The following is a 21,754-nucleotide window of genomic DNA, read 5'->3' as shown; positions in this document are numbered from 1 at the left end:
CTAGGTTATTAGGTTGTTGGTAGAAATATAATACCAATCTTGGATAAAGTGTTGGTTATAAGGAATTGGAAAGTGACGGAGACAAAGAAGCAGGTGAGAACTTTTTTGGACATGGCAAATTACTATAGACAGTTCGTTCCAAACTCAGGTGCCATAGCCACTCCAGTGACAGAGCTCACCGAGAAATAACATCTGGATTGTATTGGCAATCATATGGGCAGTGGAGAAACTCAAACCATATGTATGGGGACAAGAGTTTACAGTAATAACTTACCACAAGGTGTTAAAATGGTTGCAAACCATGACTAACAACACCACCAAACTTCAACGTTGGTCATGGATCTTGCAGGAGTTTAGTTTTGTTGTGGAACACATTCCAGGGAAACAAAATGTAATTGCTGATGCCTTGTCAAGACAGTGAAAAGTATAATGTAAAGTTTTTTAAATTGTGTAAAAAAAATGTAGTAATGATTTTAGTTATGTAAAGCTGTAAAGAATTGAACACCACTTATATGTAACCTCCATAATTGCTAGGGAATGACACTGCAAAGCAAGAATGATGGGGCGGGGGGGGGTAATGTGATGAGACATAGTAACCAGGAAAGGCAGTGGAGAGGAGAGAGAGAGAATTGGATTTAGTTGCGTTGAAGTAGGAGGTGTTTTGAGCTGGGGTTTCAGAGTGAGTTTTTATTGCTGCTTGACAATTTAGTCTCCAGGTTCTGGGAATTCGTTCAGCTTTTACTTTCCTTTGCTGCCACTATGTAAATTCTTGTTACTCTGCTCTCAGTACTCAACACCTTTGGCTGCGTAGCCTCACGAGCGCAGGATCGGCGTAGATGTTCAGGATCAAAAATGAAACAATGCTTGCGGTATTTTAAAAAAACCAAGAATAAGTTTATTATTTACTGATTAGGATAAAGATCTCTGCAAAGCAGGACACACAAGCTTCTTTACCAAGTTACTAGGTACATCAGCTGTTCTGGATAAAATGTAACATATAGGGAGGTGGGATAACTGGGACAGAGGTAATTAAATTTGGGCTTGTAAACTTAGTGAATTCTTCGAGGCCTTATTGTCTGTTATTAGGAGCTGCCCAGAACACTGCTGGTTCTCCAGCCTCTACACATTCACCCGTCAAGTTCCACACACACCCTGAACAATCTCTCCTGTTTAGAACACACACTCCAAACTCTCAACCCCCAGCTCAAAACACCTCCTACTCCCACACAACTAAATCCAACTCTCTCCATTCCCCCTCTCCACTGCCTTTCTTAAATCCCTCCCCCTCTGAACCTTCTGTGCCTGGTTACTAGGGTAAGCCACACACACTCATGCACTCACTCACCAGCTCCTCTACATATCTCATCACAACCCCTGATTCCTGACTGTCTCCTCAACTTGACCTCTGGCTGTTGGCTTGAGCCTTAACTAGTTGTCTAACTCCCCCAGTCTGGCTTCTAGACTTTTGCCATCTAGTGGCCGTTGCCCATGGTTCAGCTTGGTTTGGAGCCAACCATGATGAGTGAATTTGGAGAACTCTAGTCATGCATACTCTCATACTTGACAGCTGTAATTGCTGATCCACCAGCTCCTCCAGTGGTAGCTGCTCCACTGGCAGTGGGTGGGAGATCTGTCTGCTCCCCAGCTTTTTAGTGCCTGGCAGTAGCAGCCCATGCCAACAAGCTGAAGGGGAGAAAATGAGCTGCAGCTACTTCAGTACCAACATCCACTCTCTCTCGCTACCTTCTGGTCTTGTCCCTGCTGTAACTGACCAGGATTGAGGCCTTCCCTCTCTTAACAGACAAATGACCAGCCTGCACAATTCAATTATAACTGAGGTGTGCCCAGAAGGTTGGGGGGGGGGGGCAAGGCGCTGCTGGTACTAAAGGTGCAGGAGCTCATTTTCCGTCCCACCAACTTGTTAGTACCAGCCACTGCTTATGCCTGGAAAGCTATGACAGAAGGATTCCAAGCATCAAGAACAGTAGTTTTCCTACAATACACAGCATCCTTAGTTATATGACTAACTGCTGTCCTGAGAAAATTAAATGTCCTAGAGTTAAGGTGGCACAATGCTGTGAACAAGATGGAGCTGCCAAAAATGCATCTGAGTACAGATCTCTTCTTCCCTAATATTTCCTCTATTGTAGTGTTGTCATCATTTTGTGTATTTCTCTATATCTATCAGTGAAAGCCAATGATACAGAGAGGGGACTGAGAAATGCACAGTGCCATACTGTGATATGGAGTAAGTGTTCTAACTTTTTACATAGAAGGAGGCGACTGCAATTGTTGTAAACTGTTTCTGGTCAAGTACTATAATAAAGATCTGTCTAAGAAGGAGGTGAAAACATTAAGACATTGAGATGCTTTATAAGACAAAAGACATGATAAGACATTAAGATGATTCTTCCTGTGACATAATCATCAGTGCATTCTCATAATGCAACAAACTTTGCAAATCCCTATAGTGTTAACAGTGGCCTTCAGGAAAAAAGGAACAACCTCTCATTTTCCATTGTTTTCTCTCCCACCTTCCCCCTCCCTGCCTCCCTCCCTCTCTGTGTGTGTGGGGGGGGGGGAGGGAGAGAAATGGTGACCCGCACCATGCTGCCTGCATCCACTGCGGGATACCAGTCAGCAGAGGTAAGGACCCCAAGCATCTTATGACGACAGGGATGCTGAAGCCCCTGTGACGGCATCACCTGGGGGTCAGTGCTCCTGCTGGCAGCAATAGGCCTGGTGTGTCCTTGATTAGAGGTAAGGCACCTGCTCCTGATCCCTGCAGTGTGTGCAGTCAGTGGACAAGCAGTCTGGTTGTCCAGAGCCTCATCTCATCACCTGAGCCACCGGGGAGATGATCACTTTGGATAATCTGCCATTCCAGGTGGTGGAGAATGCCGGCTTCCACCAACTGCTTGCGTCCCCTCATGCACCATCTTCAGCTCCTTTCCTCCCTGTTTTCTCACCGTTCCTTTCTCCCCCCACCCCCCATCCTGAGAGAGATCTTTGCAATGCATGTTATGCAATAGGTCCATTGAATAGTTACATCTTCCTTTTTCTTAGCCTGGATCAATCTCACCCCACCCCACCCCGCTCCTTCTTTCCTTCATTAGGGGTTTTCATTTTCACTATAACCAACTGTGAGAATCTAGCTACAACTTTTTTGGCCAAAACGTTTCAGGAGCTATGAAATAAAGGCCATGTGGAATCAGATTCTGATTTGCAGCACTGTTGCTGCACAAAGGCAAACTCAGTTATGGGGAAAAAGACAACCCTCATTGTTCCCTAGAGTAGGAGCAGGATGGCATGGATGTCAGAAGCCTTTTACACAAGCATGCTTGGATTCACATGAGTTGAACTCTGCAATGAAGGGACAACCTTTTTGACAAGCTGTTTCTAGTCATTTTGTCAAGGTCAATGCCTTCACAGTGTAAACTGCTGTGGATTTTGTAGCATGAGCAAATAGTCCAGAGCTAGTCCTATTGCGCTACACATGCAACATCTTAATTTCAAATATTAGACATGCAGAATTTTTGGCTTGAATCAGTTAGTCTTCATTGCACCCTTGCAAAATATCTTTTTCAGGATTGGTGAGAGATTCCATATCATTAGCAGTGCCATGTGGCAGAATGGATGTGACTGTGTCTAATTTTATTTCAGACTGACCCATTATGATTACCTTGCATACTGACATCATTGCTTTTTAAAATATACTTAAAATACTTTAGAGTCATTATGAAAAGGCACCTACTGTAGGGGGCCCTCAATGCTACAGATCTACAGAAATCTATATTTTTGTATTTGGATATACTTGCACCAGCATAAGCAACAATTTGTATGAATTATCACCAACACTTGAACAAAAAAAAGTGGATTTCAGGTTCTCGTATTTAGTTCTATTGTTTTCAAGAGCTGATCCAAAAACTGTTATGTTTTCAACAAAATTACTTACAAGTCCAATCATGACGTATACAATCTCATTATATCTCAATCATTTTTTTGCTTCATGATCTTCATTGTCATGAATTCAACATTAAGGGAAAGAATGACTGAGCTCTTTGTGCAGTCATAAGAATATAAAACCCATGATGCAATGTGACTACATGCTAAATACAGGAGTACAAAAATTTCCAGCACTTTCAAAGTGAAGCAGGCCATTGGCAACACTGACAAAAGTGCAAACAGAACTATCCACATTCAAATAGGTAGATGGATAGACATCAACTTCTGGGGGCTCAGAAAATGGACCTGGAAGTAGAATGTCTCTTGCAAGATTCACACCATTCCATATTGCACTATTCCATATTGCACAGTGGTGCACTTGTCATGAGACTGCATTACTTGATCTATTGTGTCAGCGAAAAAAATCAATGGTAGGTACACTATTGTACCTACTACACTACACTACAGTACTCCTTATTCTATGTACTGTAAACTGAGTTCACTTATTTCTTCCCTTATTGCTCCTGCAAGAGCTTCTAATGCAGATACCGGCTCACATACCAAGCAAGGAACCGCGGGTAGCTGGAGCCTCACCCATGCTGCTATGTCTGTGTAGACACTGGTGATGGTATTGCACAGCAGGGTAGTTCCACTCCAGCATAAGGTTATGCAGACTGCCCTGTTGTGCAACTCGATGTTGTTTACACAGCCATAGGAGAAGGGGTGTCGCTATAATTGAGTGGATGGGTTCAAAGAACCTGGCGCCCTCAGCTACTGAGGGTCCCCCAGCTCCACCTCTCACTATTTTCTTATCTCCCTCACTCCAAGGGGCCACCAGGGAGAGGAGCAAACACGCCCCCCCTCTCCTCAGCTTCTCCCCTAGCTGTGCCCCTGCACATCAGTGTGGGTGATGCTCTAACCACCCATGGTTCCTCCCATGGTATGTGAACCACTATCTTAAAGCAGGTCCACTAGTGCTGTGCACTGCAAATAAGGTCAGATTCCAACATGATAGTGACACTGTCAAGAGGTGTCATGTCAGCTACTCGGAGATCCAATAGCACTGTCAGAACGTCTCCCCCTTCCTCCTCCCAGTCCTCCTCTCCCTGTGCCCAGGTAGAGACAACGGGCAAGCTGTGTTGCTCCCCCTGTGTTCCAGATGGAGCTGCCTTGAGTTGTCTGGGAATGAAAAGTGATTCCCCCCTCCTTTCTTTAAATTTCCTTCTAGGTCCTAGAAGCATCTACGCAGCTGCTTTTGGGACTGGCAGTTTCCCCCCTGATGCTTCAATAGGCTCTATGATGGAGTTCTGGCATGACAATAGGGCCTCCTCATACTTCCAACTGTTAAAGGACAGAACTATTTCTTTCAAGTCCTGAATAAGGGCAAGTTGGTCCAACAAGTCCATCAGACCTGACACAAGCCACAGCCCTAATATCCACATTAGAACTTCCTGTGCTGTCTGATGCTTCGACACTTACTACTGAACGTAAAGTGGGAGAGGGGGCAGTGCCTAAACAAAGAGATTCTGTGTGTCACAGCAGCGGGGAGGTGGGTGGGCTGTGCAATATTACCCTAAGCTGATTATACTGCCTGTCTATATAATCCTCATAATTATTCTAGTTTATCACATGAGATAACACAAGTCAATAGAGGGACCAGTAACAGTATGGCTACCAGCAACTAGATGGACTGAATTTCTAACACCATTCTAACATCCCAGTCCCATATACACTGGGCCCAATCCAGTCTGGATTTGGAACATAAATAACTTGCATAACAAAGAAAGGAAGGGCTAGATGGAAGTATGGAAGATGTACATGGGCATTCTATTTCTTTCAATGACCTCTCGCACTGTGTGTGGGTAATAGGAGAAAAATAGGGTCAACAGGGCTCAATGAAACCCTGTAGGAATCTTCCACATGCTAATGCTGTTGCCACATTCTGCCTTGATCAGGCCCACTGAGTTTAAATATCATTGACTTTCATCTCATGGCCAGTTAGGACAAGGAAATGAGTCTCATGTGCCCATCAATCCTTCCTTCCTATAACCAGTAATGTTGTGTTTCATATATGGGGAAAAATTGTGGATGCTGGCTCAGTCCAGCTCTAAATGTATATAGTCTAAATTACACTAATTAGATGTTCAATGGGGAGGGGAGGGGACTAAATCCACCTCCCTGCCCACCATCCCAAGCAGCTGAACTGCTCAGTTCAGAGTAGTGTGAGATAGGAGTGAATGAAATTTGTGGGACTCTCAGATGTGAACATAGCATCCTTTATTCATCTCAAAACCATAGGGACCTTGATGTATGGGATTTCCTAAGAGAAGAGAGTTAAGAAAGATTCAGTAGGCTGCTTTTGTCAAAGGATAATTGTTTCAGTGAATGGCCTGAAACTCATTTCCTAATGACCGTGCAAATATTCATCACATTTGTGAAGACTGAAATTATTCTTCCTCATACATATTGATACATGCAAATGCACTTTGGAGTCTCATTAAAACAGATTGCAAAAGTTTTTTTAAAAAATCATACATCCAGTATTTTCTACAATTGCTAGCCACAGCCTATTAAAGGATTCTAGCAGCGCAAGTCCCATTGTAGTTAATGGAGCTTCTGCTAGCAAATTGTTCTTAGGATTAGGCTGCAAATGTAACAGTCCCGCATGCACAGTATTTAAGCGTGCCACCAGCTGGAGCTGGGCTGAAAATTCACAAATGGGAACTTCTGATCGAACCTGAGGAGGATTCACCTGACAAAAGACAGTGAACTCACAAAAAATCTTATTGTGTTGTTTTTTTTCCTTTGAATGGACAACAAAACTGGAGTGGAGACAAACTCACTGGCCTGGCAAGGAGTTAATATTGGCAGCTATTTTTTTGCCCACATGTTCTCTGGAATAACACTGTGTGATGATATAACATTGATCTGGCAGAGATTTATGGGTTTAAAAAAAAGTAAAAAACTTTATTTAGCAGGGGGAGAGTAACTGGCCCTATCTACCTCCAGCACAGTACCTCCAGTGACTGTTGCTGGTGTCTATCTTGTGGGGTTTTTTTAGAATGTGAGCCCTTTGGGGACACGGAGCCATCTTATTTATTTATTTATTATCTCTCTGTGTAAACTGCCCTGAGCCATTTTTGGAAGGGCGGTATAGAAATCAAATTAATAATAATAATAATAAATTAATACATCATTCTAGGGGTCTTTTGCGGGGGGGGGGGGAGAATGGCAGTCATCACTTGGCAGATGCCAGGAATCACTCCATGCTGAGCCAGGGAGTTTCATCCAAAGTCCATTATGTATTTTGCACCTATCCACTACCAAATTCACTTACCCCTTTTGCCTGCAAATGAGACTATGGAATCGGTGGGGGGGGGACCTATTGGGACAGCCCTAATTTAGATGGTCTGTTCTGTGGTGTAGGGTGGTGTGTGAGGGGCTGCTCTGTGGTCAAATTGGGAATGCTGTTATCACCTTGTAGATCATCAGTAGATTATGCATAACAAAGATAAAGTGTAACTTATAAATAAAATATTAAAAAACAAAAGAATGCATTACTTTATTTACAGAAGCAGCAAGGGAAATTCCATCATTGAGATGCCAGCAGTAATCAAAAACATCATAGATTAACTGTATTATATTGGACTGAAATTTTAAAGATTACTTAACATGAACTTGTTTTGCTCCTGTGAGAACGGTAAGTCTAAATGTATGTCTCATTTACCCTTAGGGTAGAAGCATTTGATATGTAACAGAAACTACAGAAACCTGCTTTAACATTTTTTAAACTAAAGAATAGATTATGAAGCTATACGCACGATCAATGTGTAAAGCCTCATGGAGTTATGCAGGGAGAGCGGGCTTCACCCACCTTCCCCACATACAAGCAGTCACCTGTTGCTGGGTGGCCAGATGGGAGGGAGAGGGGAGGGGGGACCCCAGGAAGGCACCGTGCACTCATGCAGTGCCTTCCTGGGGCTCTGGGGACCAGGATGCCATGTAGCAGCACTCCCCTTTCCCCAACCCCTGGAGCTCCTGAGGGAGCCGCAGCCAGGCGCATGAGCACCCAACCAAAGAAGCTGCTTGTCTGGGTGGTCAATCCAGCCGCCCAGCAACAAGCAACTGCTCATGTGCAGGGAGAATGGGCTAAGCCCGCTCTCCCCACACACGAGCAGTGGCTTGTTGCTGGGTGTCCAGATTGGCCACCCAGACAAGCGGCTGCTTCAGTCGGGTGCTCCTGCTATTCTCACAATGGGGGGAAACCTGACTAAGGGAGCCCAGTCCAGTTTCCCTCTATTATGAGAACCATTGGGCTCACAGGAGAGCTCAGTGGTTCCACGGTGGCTACCCCACCTAAAAACTCCTCCTCTTAAATGAAGTTAATGGAGCAAGCACTCCGTTCACCTTGTTTGCTTGATCGTGTGTCAGCCGCGGCTGCTTGCTGCCATGGCTGACACACTGGGGGTGGGGGGGAGAAGGGAAGGGGGACTCCAGGAAGGCACCGTGCACTTGTGCAGTGCCTTCCTGGGGCTCTGGGGACCAGGGTGCGGCATGGCAGCACTCCCCTTCCCCTAAATCTTCCAAGGGAGCCACAGTTGAGTGCAGGAGCAGCCAACTGAAGAAGCCACTCATCTGGGTGGCTGATCTGACCACCCAGAAACAAGTGACTGCTCATTTGTGGAGAGAATGGGATAAGCCCACTCTCCCTGCATAACCCAATGTGGCTCTACACATTGATTGTGTGTAGGCCCTCTATGGATTTCAGATCATATTTTTGAAGAGGAAAAGTCCAAACATTCTTGAGTTTAATCCCAAACCTAATGAGATAGTAGCACTTGAAAAACAAGGAACAGGTTTAGTGAGAATTTACTGCTGTCGGAAGCAGTGTTCCCTCTAATAGGGATTCCCAGATGTTGTTCACTACTACTCCCAGCATTCCCAGTGGTAATGGACTTTGGCTAGGGATTCTGGGATTTGCAGTCAATGACATCTGGGACTTCCTGTTAGAGGGAACACTGGTCAAAAGAGTATTCTAAAATCAGGAAAACAAAGGGTTGATTCAGACATTCATGCACTTCCTTGGATTTCTCATCATTTTATTGCTCATCACTTAGCCTGGTAGCTGATCGTGTGAACAGACACCATTGAAAAGATTGCATTGGTACTGATATCAGGCAATACACACTTTTAATCCACGCTGTTATTTTTGTAATGGTTAATCTACACATGCAAGCCATCACTTGATCTTTTTGCGTACATGAAATCAAGTCAACTTGCTTCCCCTCAGCTTCCTTATACAGAACATGATTTTTGTGATCATTTCATCATGTTTATTGTGATAAGGAAGTTGAGGGGAAACAAGTTGGAAGGCAGGAAGAATGTCACAGTACCCCTCCCACCACTTAATTTCGCCATATGTAAATATGGCAAGGCCAGATGTTACAAGAAAAGATCTATGTCAACATGTGGTGACCTTACACAGGACCAACCCAAATGGGATGGGGTTGGAGAGGAGATCAAGGGGAGGATGAGAGAAGGAACAGGTTAGGATGATGGTTACACAAACAAGAAAAAATAAGATTCCCCACCACACTATACACAAACCATGCAATAATGCAACAACTTGGTCCAGTATAATTTTATAACCAAAGATATTCTCAGTCTGAGGTAAAACAAAAGATAACAACTGGAAATCACATAAATGAAACGAAATGAAGCTATTCGTGTGAGCAGAAAACAGGGTAACCTCCTGCATAAAGCTGTAACCCTATTTCAAACGTCACAGCAAATACAGGAGCATTTGCTGATGCCTCCTCGGCAGGGAACATGAGATACTGAGGATCAACATTACAGGTTTTCCTTCAAGGCAGGCTGCCACAGCTTGCAATGTTGGTCCTCTAGTGCTGTACACTGCAAATAATAAGGTACCTCTTACTTTTAAAAACAAGCCACCAGCAGTGGCTGCAGGGAGGTTGTGCGGGTGAGGGAAAAGGTCCCCCATTCTACCATCTCAAACCACGCGGCTGTATGGTGGGATGGGGAACTGGAAGGAGATCACTCTTGCCGCAGGCACCTCTATCGCCCCCTCCCACCACACAGCAGCATGGTTTGGGAAGGTAGAAGGGAGAACCTTCCTCTCGCCCCTTCACCCTCCCCACAGCTGTGGCTGTGGCCTCCACGGCAGCACCCTCCAATATCTCACCGCACAACAGTGGTGTGTAGAAGGTAAAAGGGGGTACTCCCCCTTGTCCCCTTCACTGCCACCGTAGGAAAGTGGCAACTCTGCCATCCCATCACTCTGTCACTGCCATCCCCTCCCAGCCTCCCAAATAACAGGCCAGTCAATCTGCAACACATTTTGGGCACAGAAACCATTTGTGTTACCAGGCGAGTGGGTGTAGGAGGGTGAGCATGTGGGGGAGGGTGTCCCCCATCACCCATCTGCCCTGATGCTGCCACTTGCTGCTCTTGCAGTGCCAGCAGGGTGGGCGAGTGGCAAAGTGTCTCCCGCCACTTACCCACCCTCATTGCCACGGCTACCCTCTGCATTGTGATCATGGTGCAGATATTAAGTGGGCAGGTGCAGTGGTACACCCAGGAAATTTGGGTGCCCGGACCGCCTTTGCTGTGGGACACCCCCCTACACACTGGGAGCCCCTCTGCCACTGCAAACCCACCACCACCACCACTGCCATCTCTGCCACGAGGCCAAACCAGCAGTGGACAGAGTGGGAGCGGCCACTGGGCTGTCTGTCCACCTCAGTGACCCTTGAGTGGACAGTAAGCCCAGCAGCCACTCCCACTCTACCCGCCACCACTGCCACAGGGGGCCTGCTCAGGCTCATCCCCACCCACCCCCAGCCACACACAAGGTGGCTAACATAATTGCAAAGATCGGCGGTTTGACCTCACTGGGGCAAGGGGCCCCTGCAGTGGTGGGAGCCCCCCCCCCAGGCCTTTCAAGGACCCTTGGACCCTGGAGGCCACAGGCCGGGGCCCCATGGTACGAACACCTCTGGGAGGGCAGGTGATGGGGAACATCTCTCCACAAACCCACCTACACACACCCATCCACTACTACTACTACTACTACTACTACTATTATTATTATTATTACATTTTATATCCTGCTCTTCCTTCAAGGAGCCCAGAGCAGTGTACTACATACTTCAGTTTCTCCTCACAACAATCCTGTGAAGTAGGTTAGGCTGAGAGAGAAGTGACTGGCCCAGAGTCACCCAGCAAGTATCATGGCTGAATGGGGATTTGAACTCGGGTCTCCAGGGTCCTAGTTGGGCACTCTAGCCACTATACCACACTGGATCTTTCTTTCATGCCCTTTCTTCCCAGGGATCTCACACCGGGACTGCGCCTCCTCCCTTGAGAAAAAGCAGCCTTATCTCTCCACAAAGCTCACCCTGCCATGCCATCCTGCAGCACCCTGCAGTCGTGCCTATCCCCCAACCGAAGGCCGCCAGGCCACACTTCACTGCCCAGCCACCCCACCTCCTCTCTCCTCTCAGGCAAGGGTGGCCATTGGGCAGGCTAGCACAAACTAGGGGGGCTGTGTTCCAAGAGGTTGCAGCCAAGGAGCAGGTGGCAGTGTCTCCGCACCTCACCCTGTGCAGTGGGAGAGGGGTGACTTGGGGCTCCAGCATCTTTCCTCAAAGGAGAAGCTCACGTGGATTACAGTGCTTTAGAGCATGTGCAGAGAGCACTTCCCGAGGCCAAACATCTGCAAGGCTGATGCCTTGAGCTCCTGTCCCTTTTTGTGCCAAAATGTCACCCACTGGCAAGGAACACTCTTTGCTGTGTGCACTGGACCTGCTGCCTCTGGGAAGGGAGCACTGGTGGTTCCCCGCCAATGGAAGCCCTTCTCCCCATGGCAGCTGCTCTCTCCCTTAATGCTGCTGCCCTGCTGCAGGCTTCTTCTTACCATATAGTGGGCAAGCATGCACTCCCTCCGCTCCCCGCCCCCACTGGGACCAGGAAGGGGAGAGCAGCAGCCCCATCACCTGTGCAGTTTCCACCTGGAAAGGGCAAGTGTGCTGTTGCTCTTGCCTTGGAGGGTGGGGGGTATCACCTCTGGGGCAGAAGTGGGAAGAAGGAACTGGCAGGTAGCTGCAGGGTCTGCACAGGTGATGGCGGTGCTGCTCTCTCATAAGGATGGCACAGTGGGGGAAATATGTTCCTATTTTCCCTTGAGCTCATTTGCAAGGTGCCTGCCACTTTAAGAAGGTTGGAGTGAATGCTGCTCAGTGCTTTTGCTGGGCAGGTAGGCTTTTCCCAAGCATTCTGCTTGCTTTGCAAGGCACTCTGGTATCCAGGCTCTATGGTAGCTCTGTGAAGAGGAGGAAAGGGGGCCTCAAGCAGCACCCTGTGGCTCCACACAAACACTGCGAAGGGGTAGGCAACCTCCTCTGCTTGCTAAACCTGGGTTTAGTGGTAGGGCTGGGAACTGTGTGACCCTGTTTTGACAGAGCCTTATTTGAAGGCTTGCTGAGGTTTCACACAGGAGTGCTAACCCCGCCTTCAGACCTCAAGCCCTTTGTTTGTTGGTCCTGAAAATAGCTTCAATGTGTTGTATTAGAGGAATAGTGAAGTCTATTGTGTGGAGAGTACTATAGTGAGGCTAATCACACACGTGTGCAAAACCAGCCTAAAGGAGCCCAGCCCGGGTTTGCTCATGTGTGTCAACCTCCGGGAACTGACCAATCCTGGTACTCCATGGAGGCAAACTTGCCTATTTAGCCACCCTTTAAAATGAGGTTAAGGGAGTGAGTGCTCCCTTGTCCTCATTTCTTTGTTTGTGTGTCAGCTGTGGCTGCTTGCAGCCGTGACTGGGACACTTGAGGAGGGGGGATCCCCATAATGCAATGCACACTCACATGGTGCATTATCGGAGCTTCGGGGGTGGGGCGACACAGGGTGGCACGTCCTGGCACCCCGACCCTTAGAACTGCTGGGAGCAGCTGCTGCTTGTCTGGACGGGCAATCTGCCAACCCAGGGAAAGGGAGACAATTATCTGTGGGGAAGATAGGGTTAATCTGCCTTCCCTGCAGCCCGTCCACAAGCCCTTCTCACTGCTCATGTGAAGAGCCTGTCTGTTACAAACCAATCCACACATCCACAATGGTGACCCAGTGACCTCCGTTTTGATGTTAGTCTTTTAACAAGTGGTAAAGGTAGCTTTGTAAGCCACTTAATGGCACAGTGGGGAAATGACTTGACTAGCAAGCCAGAGGTTGCCGGTTCGAATCCCCACTGGTGTGTTTCCCAGACTATGGGAAACACCTATATCCGGCAGAAGCGATATAGGAAGATACTGAAAGGCATCTCCTCATACTGCGTGGGAGATGGCAATCTTCTGTATTTTGTGATGTGTCTTCTGTATTCTACCAAAAGAAAAACGCATGGCTCTGTGGTCGCCAGGAGTTGACACCGACTTGATGGCATACTTTACCTTTAAAGGTAGCTTTGTAGCTTATTAGAATATTACAAGAACTTGGTTCTCTCAGTGAATTTTCTTGAAGTAAGAAGTGGTTGTACGTATTAAAATTGGATTTTGGAGCATTTGGACCAGTGTTGTCAATTTTTGAAGACTGTTCTCCACTTGATAAAGACTAAAATCAAAACAGAGGTCACCGGATCACTGTTGTGGATGTGTGGTCTTGTTTGTAACAGACTCTCCACACAATGGACTTCACCATTCCTCTCAAGCAACAGGTTTAGTTTCATTTATGTGATTTCCAATTGTTATCTTTTGTTTTACCTCAGACCAGGCGCAGGCCATGAACATGCCTCTGTGGCATGGAATCGCATCCGCCACTTACCTGGCTCCCATGGAGGTGAGCCCCCACCAGCAACCAGGTGAGTGGCGGAGGCGATTCCCCGCTGCAGGGGCTGCTGGGCAGCACGGAGCACCGGCTCTGTTTACACTTAAAGAAGCACACATACACCCCGGAGGCGCATTCACGGCCCGTGCCTGCCTCAGACTGAGAATAGCTTTGATTATAAAATTATACTGGACCAAGTTGTTGCATGCTCTTTACTGCATGGTTTGTGCATAGTGTAATGGTTGATTTAAGAGATCCCTTTATGCATTATTTACCTTTTTATCTTTGTGGTCATTACACACCGTATCCCGTGAAGCCCCTCAGCAGAAAAGCATACGATTAGGGAAAACAGCATTTGTCTGTCTTCGCCCTCCCCTCCCTTACCTGATGTAGGGAACAATTGTTTATAGAATATTGAAACTTACCTGAGAAACACGGCACTTTATATTGTCTGCCCTTCCTTCTCATGCCAGTGAAGAACAGTATGCTGGCCTCTTGATCATTGTAATTACTAGGCCACAGCTGAGACCTCTGAAACAAAGGAGAAAAAGCCAACAAAAGGTCCACTTGGCTGCAATACAAGTATCTGGACTGAATAAGGGCTAAAAGAAATGCTTCTTATAGATGTCCCATTTTACTGAACTTGGAGTTCTGTTGCTGATAGTCTCAAAAGGATTCATTTTTCTTTCACTATCAAAAAATTTAACTGCAAGCATAAACAAATAAAATGTTCTTAGCAAAGACAACTTGTTTGTGCCCTACTGTTAAAAACAAATAATCACAACAATGTAGATAAATTATGTTCTTTAAAGTAAGAAAACCCTCTTAAGGCAACAATTTCATCCTCTGTTGCAAAGTCCGGATTATTTTTGAAACACACACAGTAATTCAGCAGTTCTTTCAGAAGGATTCTAATTAAAAGATTCATTAAGTGCTGTATATTCATATTAATGCAAATGCTGTGGCCAAAATTCCACCATAAAGAGACTGAAATATTCATTTTTCAAGTTGTGTTTTCTCCAGAACATTTTTTTTTTATAATTTATCTTCTCGGTTGGAAACATGAAACAAAATCATTTATAATCTCCCTATATTTTAATGATTTATTGAGATCTTCATTGCTAATAACTACATAAGTCTCAAGTTCAAAATTTAAGTACCTTATTTACATTTTCAAAGCCAGAAACCTTCGAAGTATTTGGATCTATTACCATAGCATACTGGTGTTATAAGTTTGGCTATTTTGAATGGTTTTGCTATGATGCAAAACCACTATGGTTTTGCATCACCTGGCTCCAGGTAGTAGAATTTAATGGATACTAATAGCTTGGAAACTCTCTGTAGGCTTTGGAGTGTCTTTTCAGCAAGTGGGAAGGACAGAGAAATAGTTTGTTTCAGTTTGATGGAATAGACATAAGCCCTCAAGAGATATTCGGACCCTATTCAATGTGCTCAATAAACCTGGGAGGTGGCATTCCAGAGAGGGCTGCACAGGGCATCACAGTGGTCCACTGCCCCCTGCTGCATGTGCATTGATTGGCATATCTACAACATGTATTTGGAGGTTTGCCAATCACACAGAGAGGCCTTTCTCACGATCGGTGAGAAGGGCTTGAGGGAGAGAGGGCAGAGGGGATGACTGCTTCAACTTACCTTCCCCTCAGACAACTGCTTCCGTTACTGGGTGTGTTCCCCATGTGCCCAGATTATCCTCTGCTGGCCCAGACAGCATGGAAGGTCAGGGGCTGGGACGTGTCATCCTGGCCCTCGGAAATCCCCTAATGCACCGTATGTGTGTGTGTGGTGTATTGTGGGGATCCCCGCAGCGATGGGCGGGTGCCCTTCACTGCTACAGCACCAGCTAAAGGCAGCAATAAAGCAAATGGAGCTCAGGGAGTGCTTGCTGTCTTTTGAGGCTGGCTGCGCAGGCGGATTTGCCGCCAAAGTGCCACTGGCAGTTCTGAGCTGCCATTGGTTCTCACGAGCAACCAAGCCTAGGCTTGAATTTCTAAGCCCAACCTTGGCTGCACGTGTGAACAGCCTCAAAGAGATGCGTATATATGTAGGCTGTCACACCTGAAGACTGGTTAGTTAAGTTCTTACTTTCTGATAATGACACAGGTATCCCATACACAGTAGCAAAATTTTGTTATGTAGCTACTAGAGTGCGCAGCTTCAAGATTGACGCAAAAGTTGTTTGAGTTGTTTACAAGATAAAGCTGTGTCATTTTTATTGTTATGTATTGGATATGTTGTTTTGTTGTGCCTTGGTCTAGGACCATGAACAAATTTGACTTTGACTTTGTAGGCTGTCACAGATTTCACTGTGCTTTTACTACATATCACAGCCCAGTCTCAACCAGGCCCGTGAACCTAAGCTTCACTGCTGCCACCAAGTAGACCCCCACCCCTGGCTGGGTCTACTAAAACAGGCTTTCAAACTTCTGTCTTATTCAAAGTTAGGTTGTTGGGGCACATGTACCCCAACCTTAGACTCAGAGGTACCAACCCAGAAGTATGTGGAATTCAGGCCTGTGTCTGGTTCCATTTTATTAAGACAGGAATTAATGCCTGGACTCAGGGTGAATTGACACCCAGATCTGCCTGGGTAATGCTTGGTAAATGATTTGTAAAGGCAGGGGTAATCTAGCATTGTTTATCAGTGTTTGTGGAACTCACAAGAGACTCAGTGGGTCAGGCTTAATTACCAGTCTCACACTGCTGAAATTATCCTTTTTCCTCACTGACAGGATGCTTCTGCCTCAGTCAAATGTATTAATTAACTCGTCTCACACATGTACCCCTTTTTATGTTACTTTAAATATTCTCTTGTTATAATTACACACTAGATAGAGGTACACAAGAAATAATGTAATTGCTGTCTCACACAAATAGAACTAATTCTCTCTTTCTAACTCCTGACTTTTAGCACCTTTTGGGACCAGGCTAGCAAATCTGGGACAAGATAAGGGGCCCATTTGCAACTCTGAGATGCAGATTTGCTTTGGGCAATGTCCCCTCCTCAAGATAGCAGCTAACAGAAGATGAGATTAAGATCTCTCTGGACTGGCTGAATAATTAAATGATGATATCCAGGAGGTAACAGCAAGTTGTCACCTTTTGGGGGACCCAGGAAAAGATGTGGAGATTTCAAATAGACTCTATGAGAGATAGAGGAAAATACAACTATAAAGAATGAAGCTTACTGGACAGAGAACTGGCAGTCTTGTGCCTACAAGCAATCTTGAGCCTACAAGCAAGATCTGCTCATGAGCAATCCAAGGGTTTGCTGCCCAAGCCGTGGGGCTAGAGGCAGGAACTCTTTCCATGGGAGAAGGGACTGTTTTGTGACTTCTGCTGCAAAGTGAGAAGTCAAGACTTCCCCAGCCATGGTGCTCTGACTCTCAGCCGTGCTCTGAGCAAACTGCATGCTTGATCTAAAAGCTCCTGTCTCCAGCCAAAAGCTTCTCTCCTTCAGCTGAAAGCTCCACCGTTCTCAAGTCTCTGATCCAGGTAATATGCTGCCTCCACAAGCCTTGGATCCCTCCATCCTCCCCCTTCTTCTCCTTTCCCCTCGTCACTCTACTAATCCCTGATCTCCCCAAACCATGCCAGCCCTCAGCCTTCCTTACCCCCCCCCCTTTTCCATCTATATCTGAATTGTATTAGGCTCTAGGAAGATTTAATACACACACATATGTTAGTTAGGAACACTGGGTGAATATTGTTGCTGGCTAGGGTTGAAATACTGTTAGTAATATTGATAGAATGTTCTGCTTTCTGCTCAGCTAGATAGGAAACATAGGAAACTGCCATATACTGAGTCAGACCATTGGTCCATCTAGCTCAGTATTGTCTTCACACACAGACTGGCAGTGGCTTCTCCAAGGTTGCAGGCAGGAATCTCTCTCAGCCCTATCTTGGAGAAGCCAGGGAGGGAACTTGAAACCTTCTTCTCTTCCCAGAGCGGTTTCATCTCCTGAGGGAATTATCTTGCAGTTCTCACACATCAAGTCTCCCATTCATATGCAACCAGGGCAGACCCTGCTTAGCTATGGGGACAAGTCATGCTTGCTACCACAAGACCAGCTCTCCTCCATCAACAATTGATGTTGTTATTCCTTTATACTCAATAAAGCCCATTGAATCATTTAGGATTGGTTTGATCTCCTTTCTTCCTTGCGCCCAGATCCTACATGGTCACTATATAAAATAACTTGGTCACGTGGTGACACTTATGAGACAGGCCTAATTTTTTATGCTAGCTAATGAGCATATTTAGTATACAAATCAGGCCTGGACCACAACAAGGTAGGTTGGAAAGGCTTTTAAGGATTGGGTGGGGAAAACAGCAGTTGCAATTTTTTAACTTCAAAAAAAGAAAACTTTACTTTAAAATAGTTCAAACCAGTAGTTGTTTTACAAAACTGCAACCAAATGAGCACAAGGAAGAAATATAATTTGAACAAAACACATCCAATCTATCCTGCAGTAATACTGGGTCCTAACTCAGAATCCTTAACAAGAGTCCTCTTGTAATCACACTTAGTCAACTTCTGCAGCAAGCCTGGCTTGTCTCTTGCTTAGCCTCAGGACCTGCTCATCCTTCCCAGTTCTGGGGGTTCAGTCCTAGACTGTTTCTTGAGCTGCTTTAGTGTCCTCCAGAGAGTCACAATTCTCCCAGTGATTTCTCAGCAATCTTTCTAGCATGAGTTTTGATTTTCTCTCAGACTTTGACAGCAAGTCCATGAGCCTCTTCTCATGAGCTATGAGAAGGGTTCCAGAGCAGGCTGCAGGGAAGGAAGGTTAAACCTACCTTCCCTGCAGATGATTGAACTGGCATCGGATGGTGCACTCTGCACGCACCCAGACAATTTTCTGTGTGCCAAGGCAGCAGGGAAGGTCAAAATACCATGATGCACCACGTGAGTGCACAGTGCATCATGGGGATTCCCCCTCCTCTCCCCGGTCTTCCCACAGTCTGGTAGCCACGGCTGCAAGCAGCCATGACTGCCAGACTATAGCGGATTTAACCCAGCCTTTGTCTCACAGCAAGTCCACATGAGGGGAAGGAAAAAATGCTGAATCATCCCCTCTCTTTGCTTTTACCCACAAAGACTGCTCCCCAAAACATTCCTGGTAGATAATACGCTGCCACAACACCCACTTATCAAGTTTATTCCCTTGCATGAATGTCCAGAGAAAGTCTCCTCTTACTATTGGAAAAGTACAAAAACCTTCCACATGCAGCATACATGTGGTGAGAAACCTGGTAGAGTTGCTGAACAATCAAACCGAGACGTGTGTTGCACCAGAGCAAGCCCTTTCCCAGCCCCCCTTTCCTGAGTTAAAAATCCACTCAAGTTAAAATTGCAAAGACCAAAAAGAAAAATAAACTTTATTTAAAATACTACCGACTGCCTCTGTCTGAGGCTTTCTCAGCTTTTAGTTACAGGTCAAAGGAACACTCAGTAGCTACAGGGATACTTCAAAAAGCACCCTCAGATGATATTGAGGTGGCACACTTTAAAAATTGTGGTTACCCAGTTGCAAAGAACATAGATGTAAGAAAATACAAAAAGCACCTTTAAGACTTTACAGATACTTTTGCAACACCCTAGTTGCAGAGTTGGGCACAGGCTATTGTTTCTTAACTTAGTTACATTACTGATAGGCAAACTGAGAACAATATCAGGGAAATGCAGAGCACACAAAAGAAAGATAAGTTTCTGGCACAAACAGAGTAGCAAGCTATTCCCTAGGCTAAATTTCCAGAAGACAGAAGCCTAGGCTTCCTTCCCTTTTGAAGTCCCCCAAACTCTAGGAGAGAATTCAAGCCTCATGCAATCCTGTCTCTCAAGGATCTGCAGATGTCCTTCCATGAGAGAATTCTCCAGGCTAGCTGTTGACCATGAGGTAGCAAAACTCCATTGCTCCTCAGAGTCTTCTACCCATCCTCTTTCACCTCCCACCTAGCTGCTTCTGAACAAATACATGCTTCTCTTCCTGCCTCATGGCCCTCTAGGTCCCACCCACCATGTGCTGAGTGGTTGATCCCTATCCTGTCAGTCAGGACAGGGTTTACTTATGGTTCACTCTTTAGAGGAAAGGAGAGACTGTTATTGTCTGATTTTTACACAGACAATCAGAAAAACGGGTGGGGGGGGGTGTTTAAGGAACCCTCCCTTAACCTCATTTTAATGGGTGACTAGTTAGGCAGGTTTGCTGCCGTGTTGCCACCAGGATCAGCCTGATCCCAGCAATTCACACACTCATGCAAAACCAGGCTGGGCTCCCTTATCCCGGTTTTGCATGCCCGTGTGAATAGCCTCATTCTCTTGCTCTCTATAGCTCACCAATTTGCACTGCACTAATGCTGCTGAAGGCAGCCTCCTTAGATTCTTTTTCCCCTCTATTTTTTTCCCCAAATAAACCAATCAACACAACTCAAGTTCCCTCCATTATTTTAAAACATACCCAGACAAATCAAACCCTCTCTTCCCTCCAAAATCAAACCAGTTTATTTCTTCTCCCTCCAAAACCAAACTGTAGAACAGGAGCTGTTAACTTCTGACCCCTGTTCAGTATTTCAACATGGGGAGTAAGAAAAACAATTGCTAAACAGAAGCCTTATATACAAAAAGAGGAGGTCCAGGCCTCATTACTTCACATAGGCATGTTGCAAAAGTGCCAACGAATGTGTTGTGGTGGGAGCAGAGTATGCTCCTGCTGCCATACCAGTGGTGTATCTAGGGTTGGGGAGGCAGGGGACGTGCCCCGGGTGCCACTTGAAGGGGGCGCCATTTTTAAAAATTAAAAAAAAAATAAAAATGGCCACCAAAACCAAAATGGCCACTGTGCATGCTCAAGTGGCCTCTGTGAGACCCTAGGCCATGCCAGGCCTCGCAGAGGCCATTTCAGCATGCACGGCAGCCATTTTGTTTTCAGCGGCCATTTTGAATATATATATATATATATATATATATATATATATATATATATATATATTAAAAATGGCCACCACACATGCTCAAATGGTCCCTGCAAAGCCCTAGAGGTCAGCGAGGGGAGGGGGAACCTTTGTAGACCCAACCCACAGCCTTTAGGAAGCACCCGGAGGGGCTACAAGTATTTTTTTTTAATTTAATATAATATAAGTCACTGTACACATATTCAGTTTGGCACTATGAACAGAGAATCAGGGCTTGTGAATACTGAGCTGAAACTTAGGAGCTAAGATTGTATTCATTTGCTCTTACTTTACTTCTTGTGATAAGTGAGTTAAATGTGATGTCTTAATAATATGGCTATTTAATGGTGAGTTTGTATTTGAATCAGTGTGAAATCCTTAGTATTAAGGCCCACGGGGAGTTTCTTGCTCTCTTTCTCTCATTTTAACTATCTTTCTGAAATACTAGAATATATTCCAAGCAGTGACACAGTTTACTCTGCATATCCTTTATTTTCAGAGTATCTGGGAAAAGTCAAATTCTCCATTTATTTTTAAAACTTATATAATGGTGATGCTACAATACATAGTAGAGAATTAGACATTAGTTTTCCAAGTACACCTCCACATAGTATTTGGGTATTTCATGAGCCCCAGCATACTGAAATTTGTAGTTTTCCAGCATTTTTTGGTCTGGCTACATCCACTGCTAAATAGTTTTTGAAATATTAAAAGATTAACAAGCTTTACTTGTATTTTTCAGCTGATATAATTGTAAAGTTATCTGAAAGATGGGTGTCAGATATTTGGACAGGGGGCGCAATTTCAGTGCTTGCCCTAGGCGCTATTTTCCCTAGATACGCCTTTGTGCCATACACATATTAAGGGGGGGCAGCCCAAACATCTGAAGAGGGTTTTGGTATCAGACAGCCTTCATTCCATCTTGGACTTTAACTTTGTCCCTGAGTGAGATCATTGCAGAGACAGGTGTTTGGCGCACAGAAGGAAAGCAAATCTCAG

Source organism: Hemicordylus capensis, chromosome 5, assembly GCF_027244095.1.
Source record: "Hemicordylus capensis ecotype Gifberg chromosome 5, rHemCap1.1.pri, whole genome shotgun sequence".
NCBI classification, from domain to species: domain Eukaryota; kingdom Metazoa; phylum Chordata; class Lepidosauria; order Squamata; family Cordylidae; genus Hemicordylus; species Hemicordylus capensis.
Note: the sequence above shows the minus strand (reverse complement) of the source record.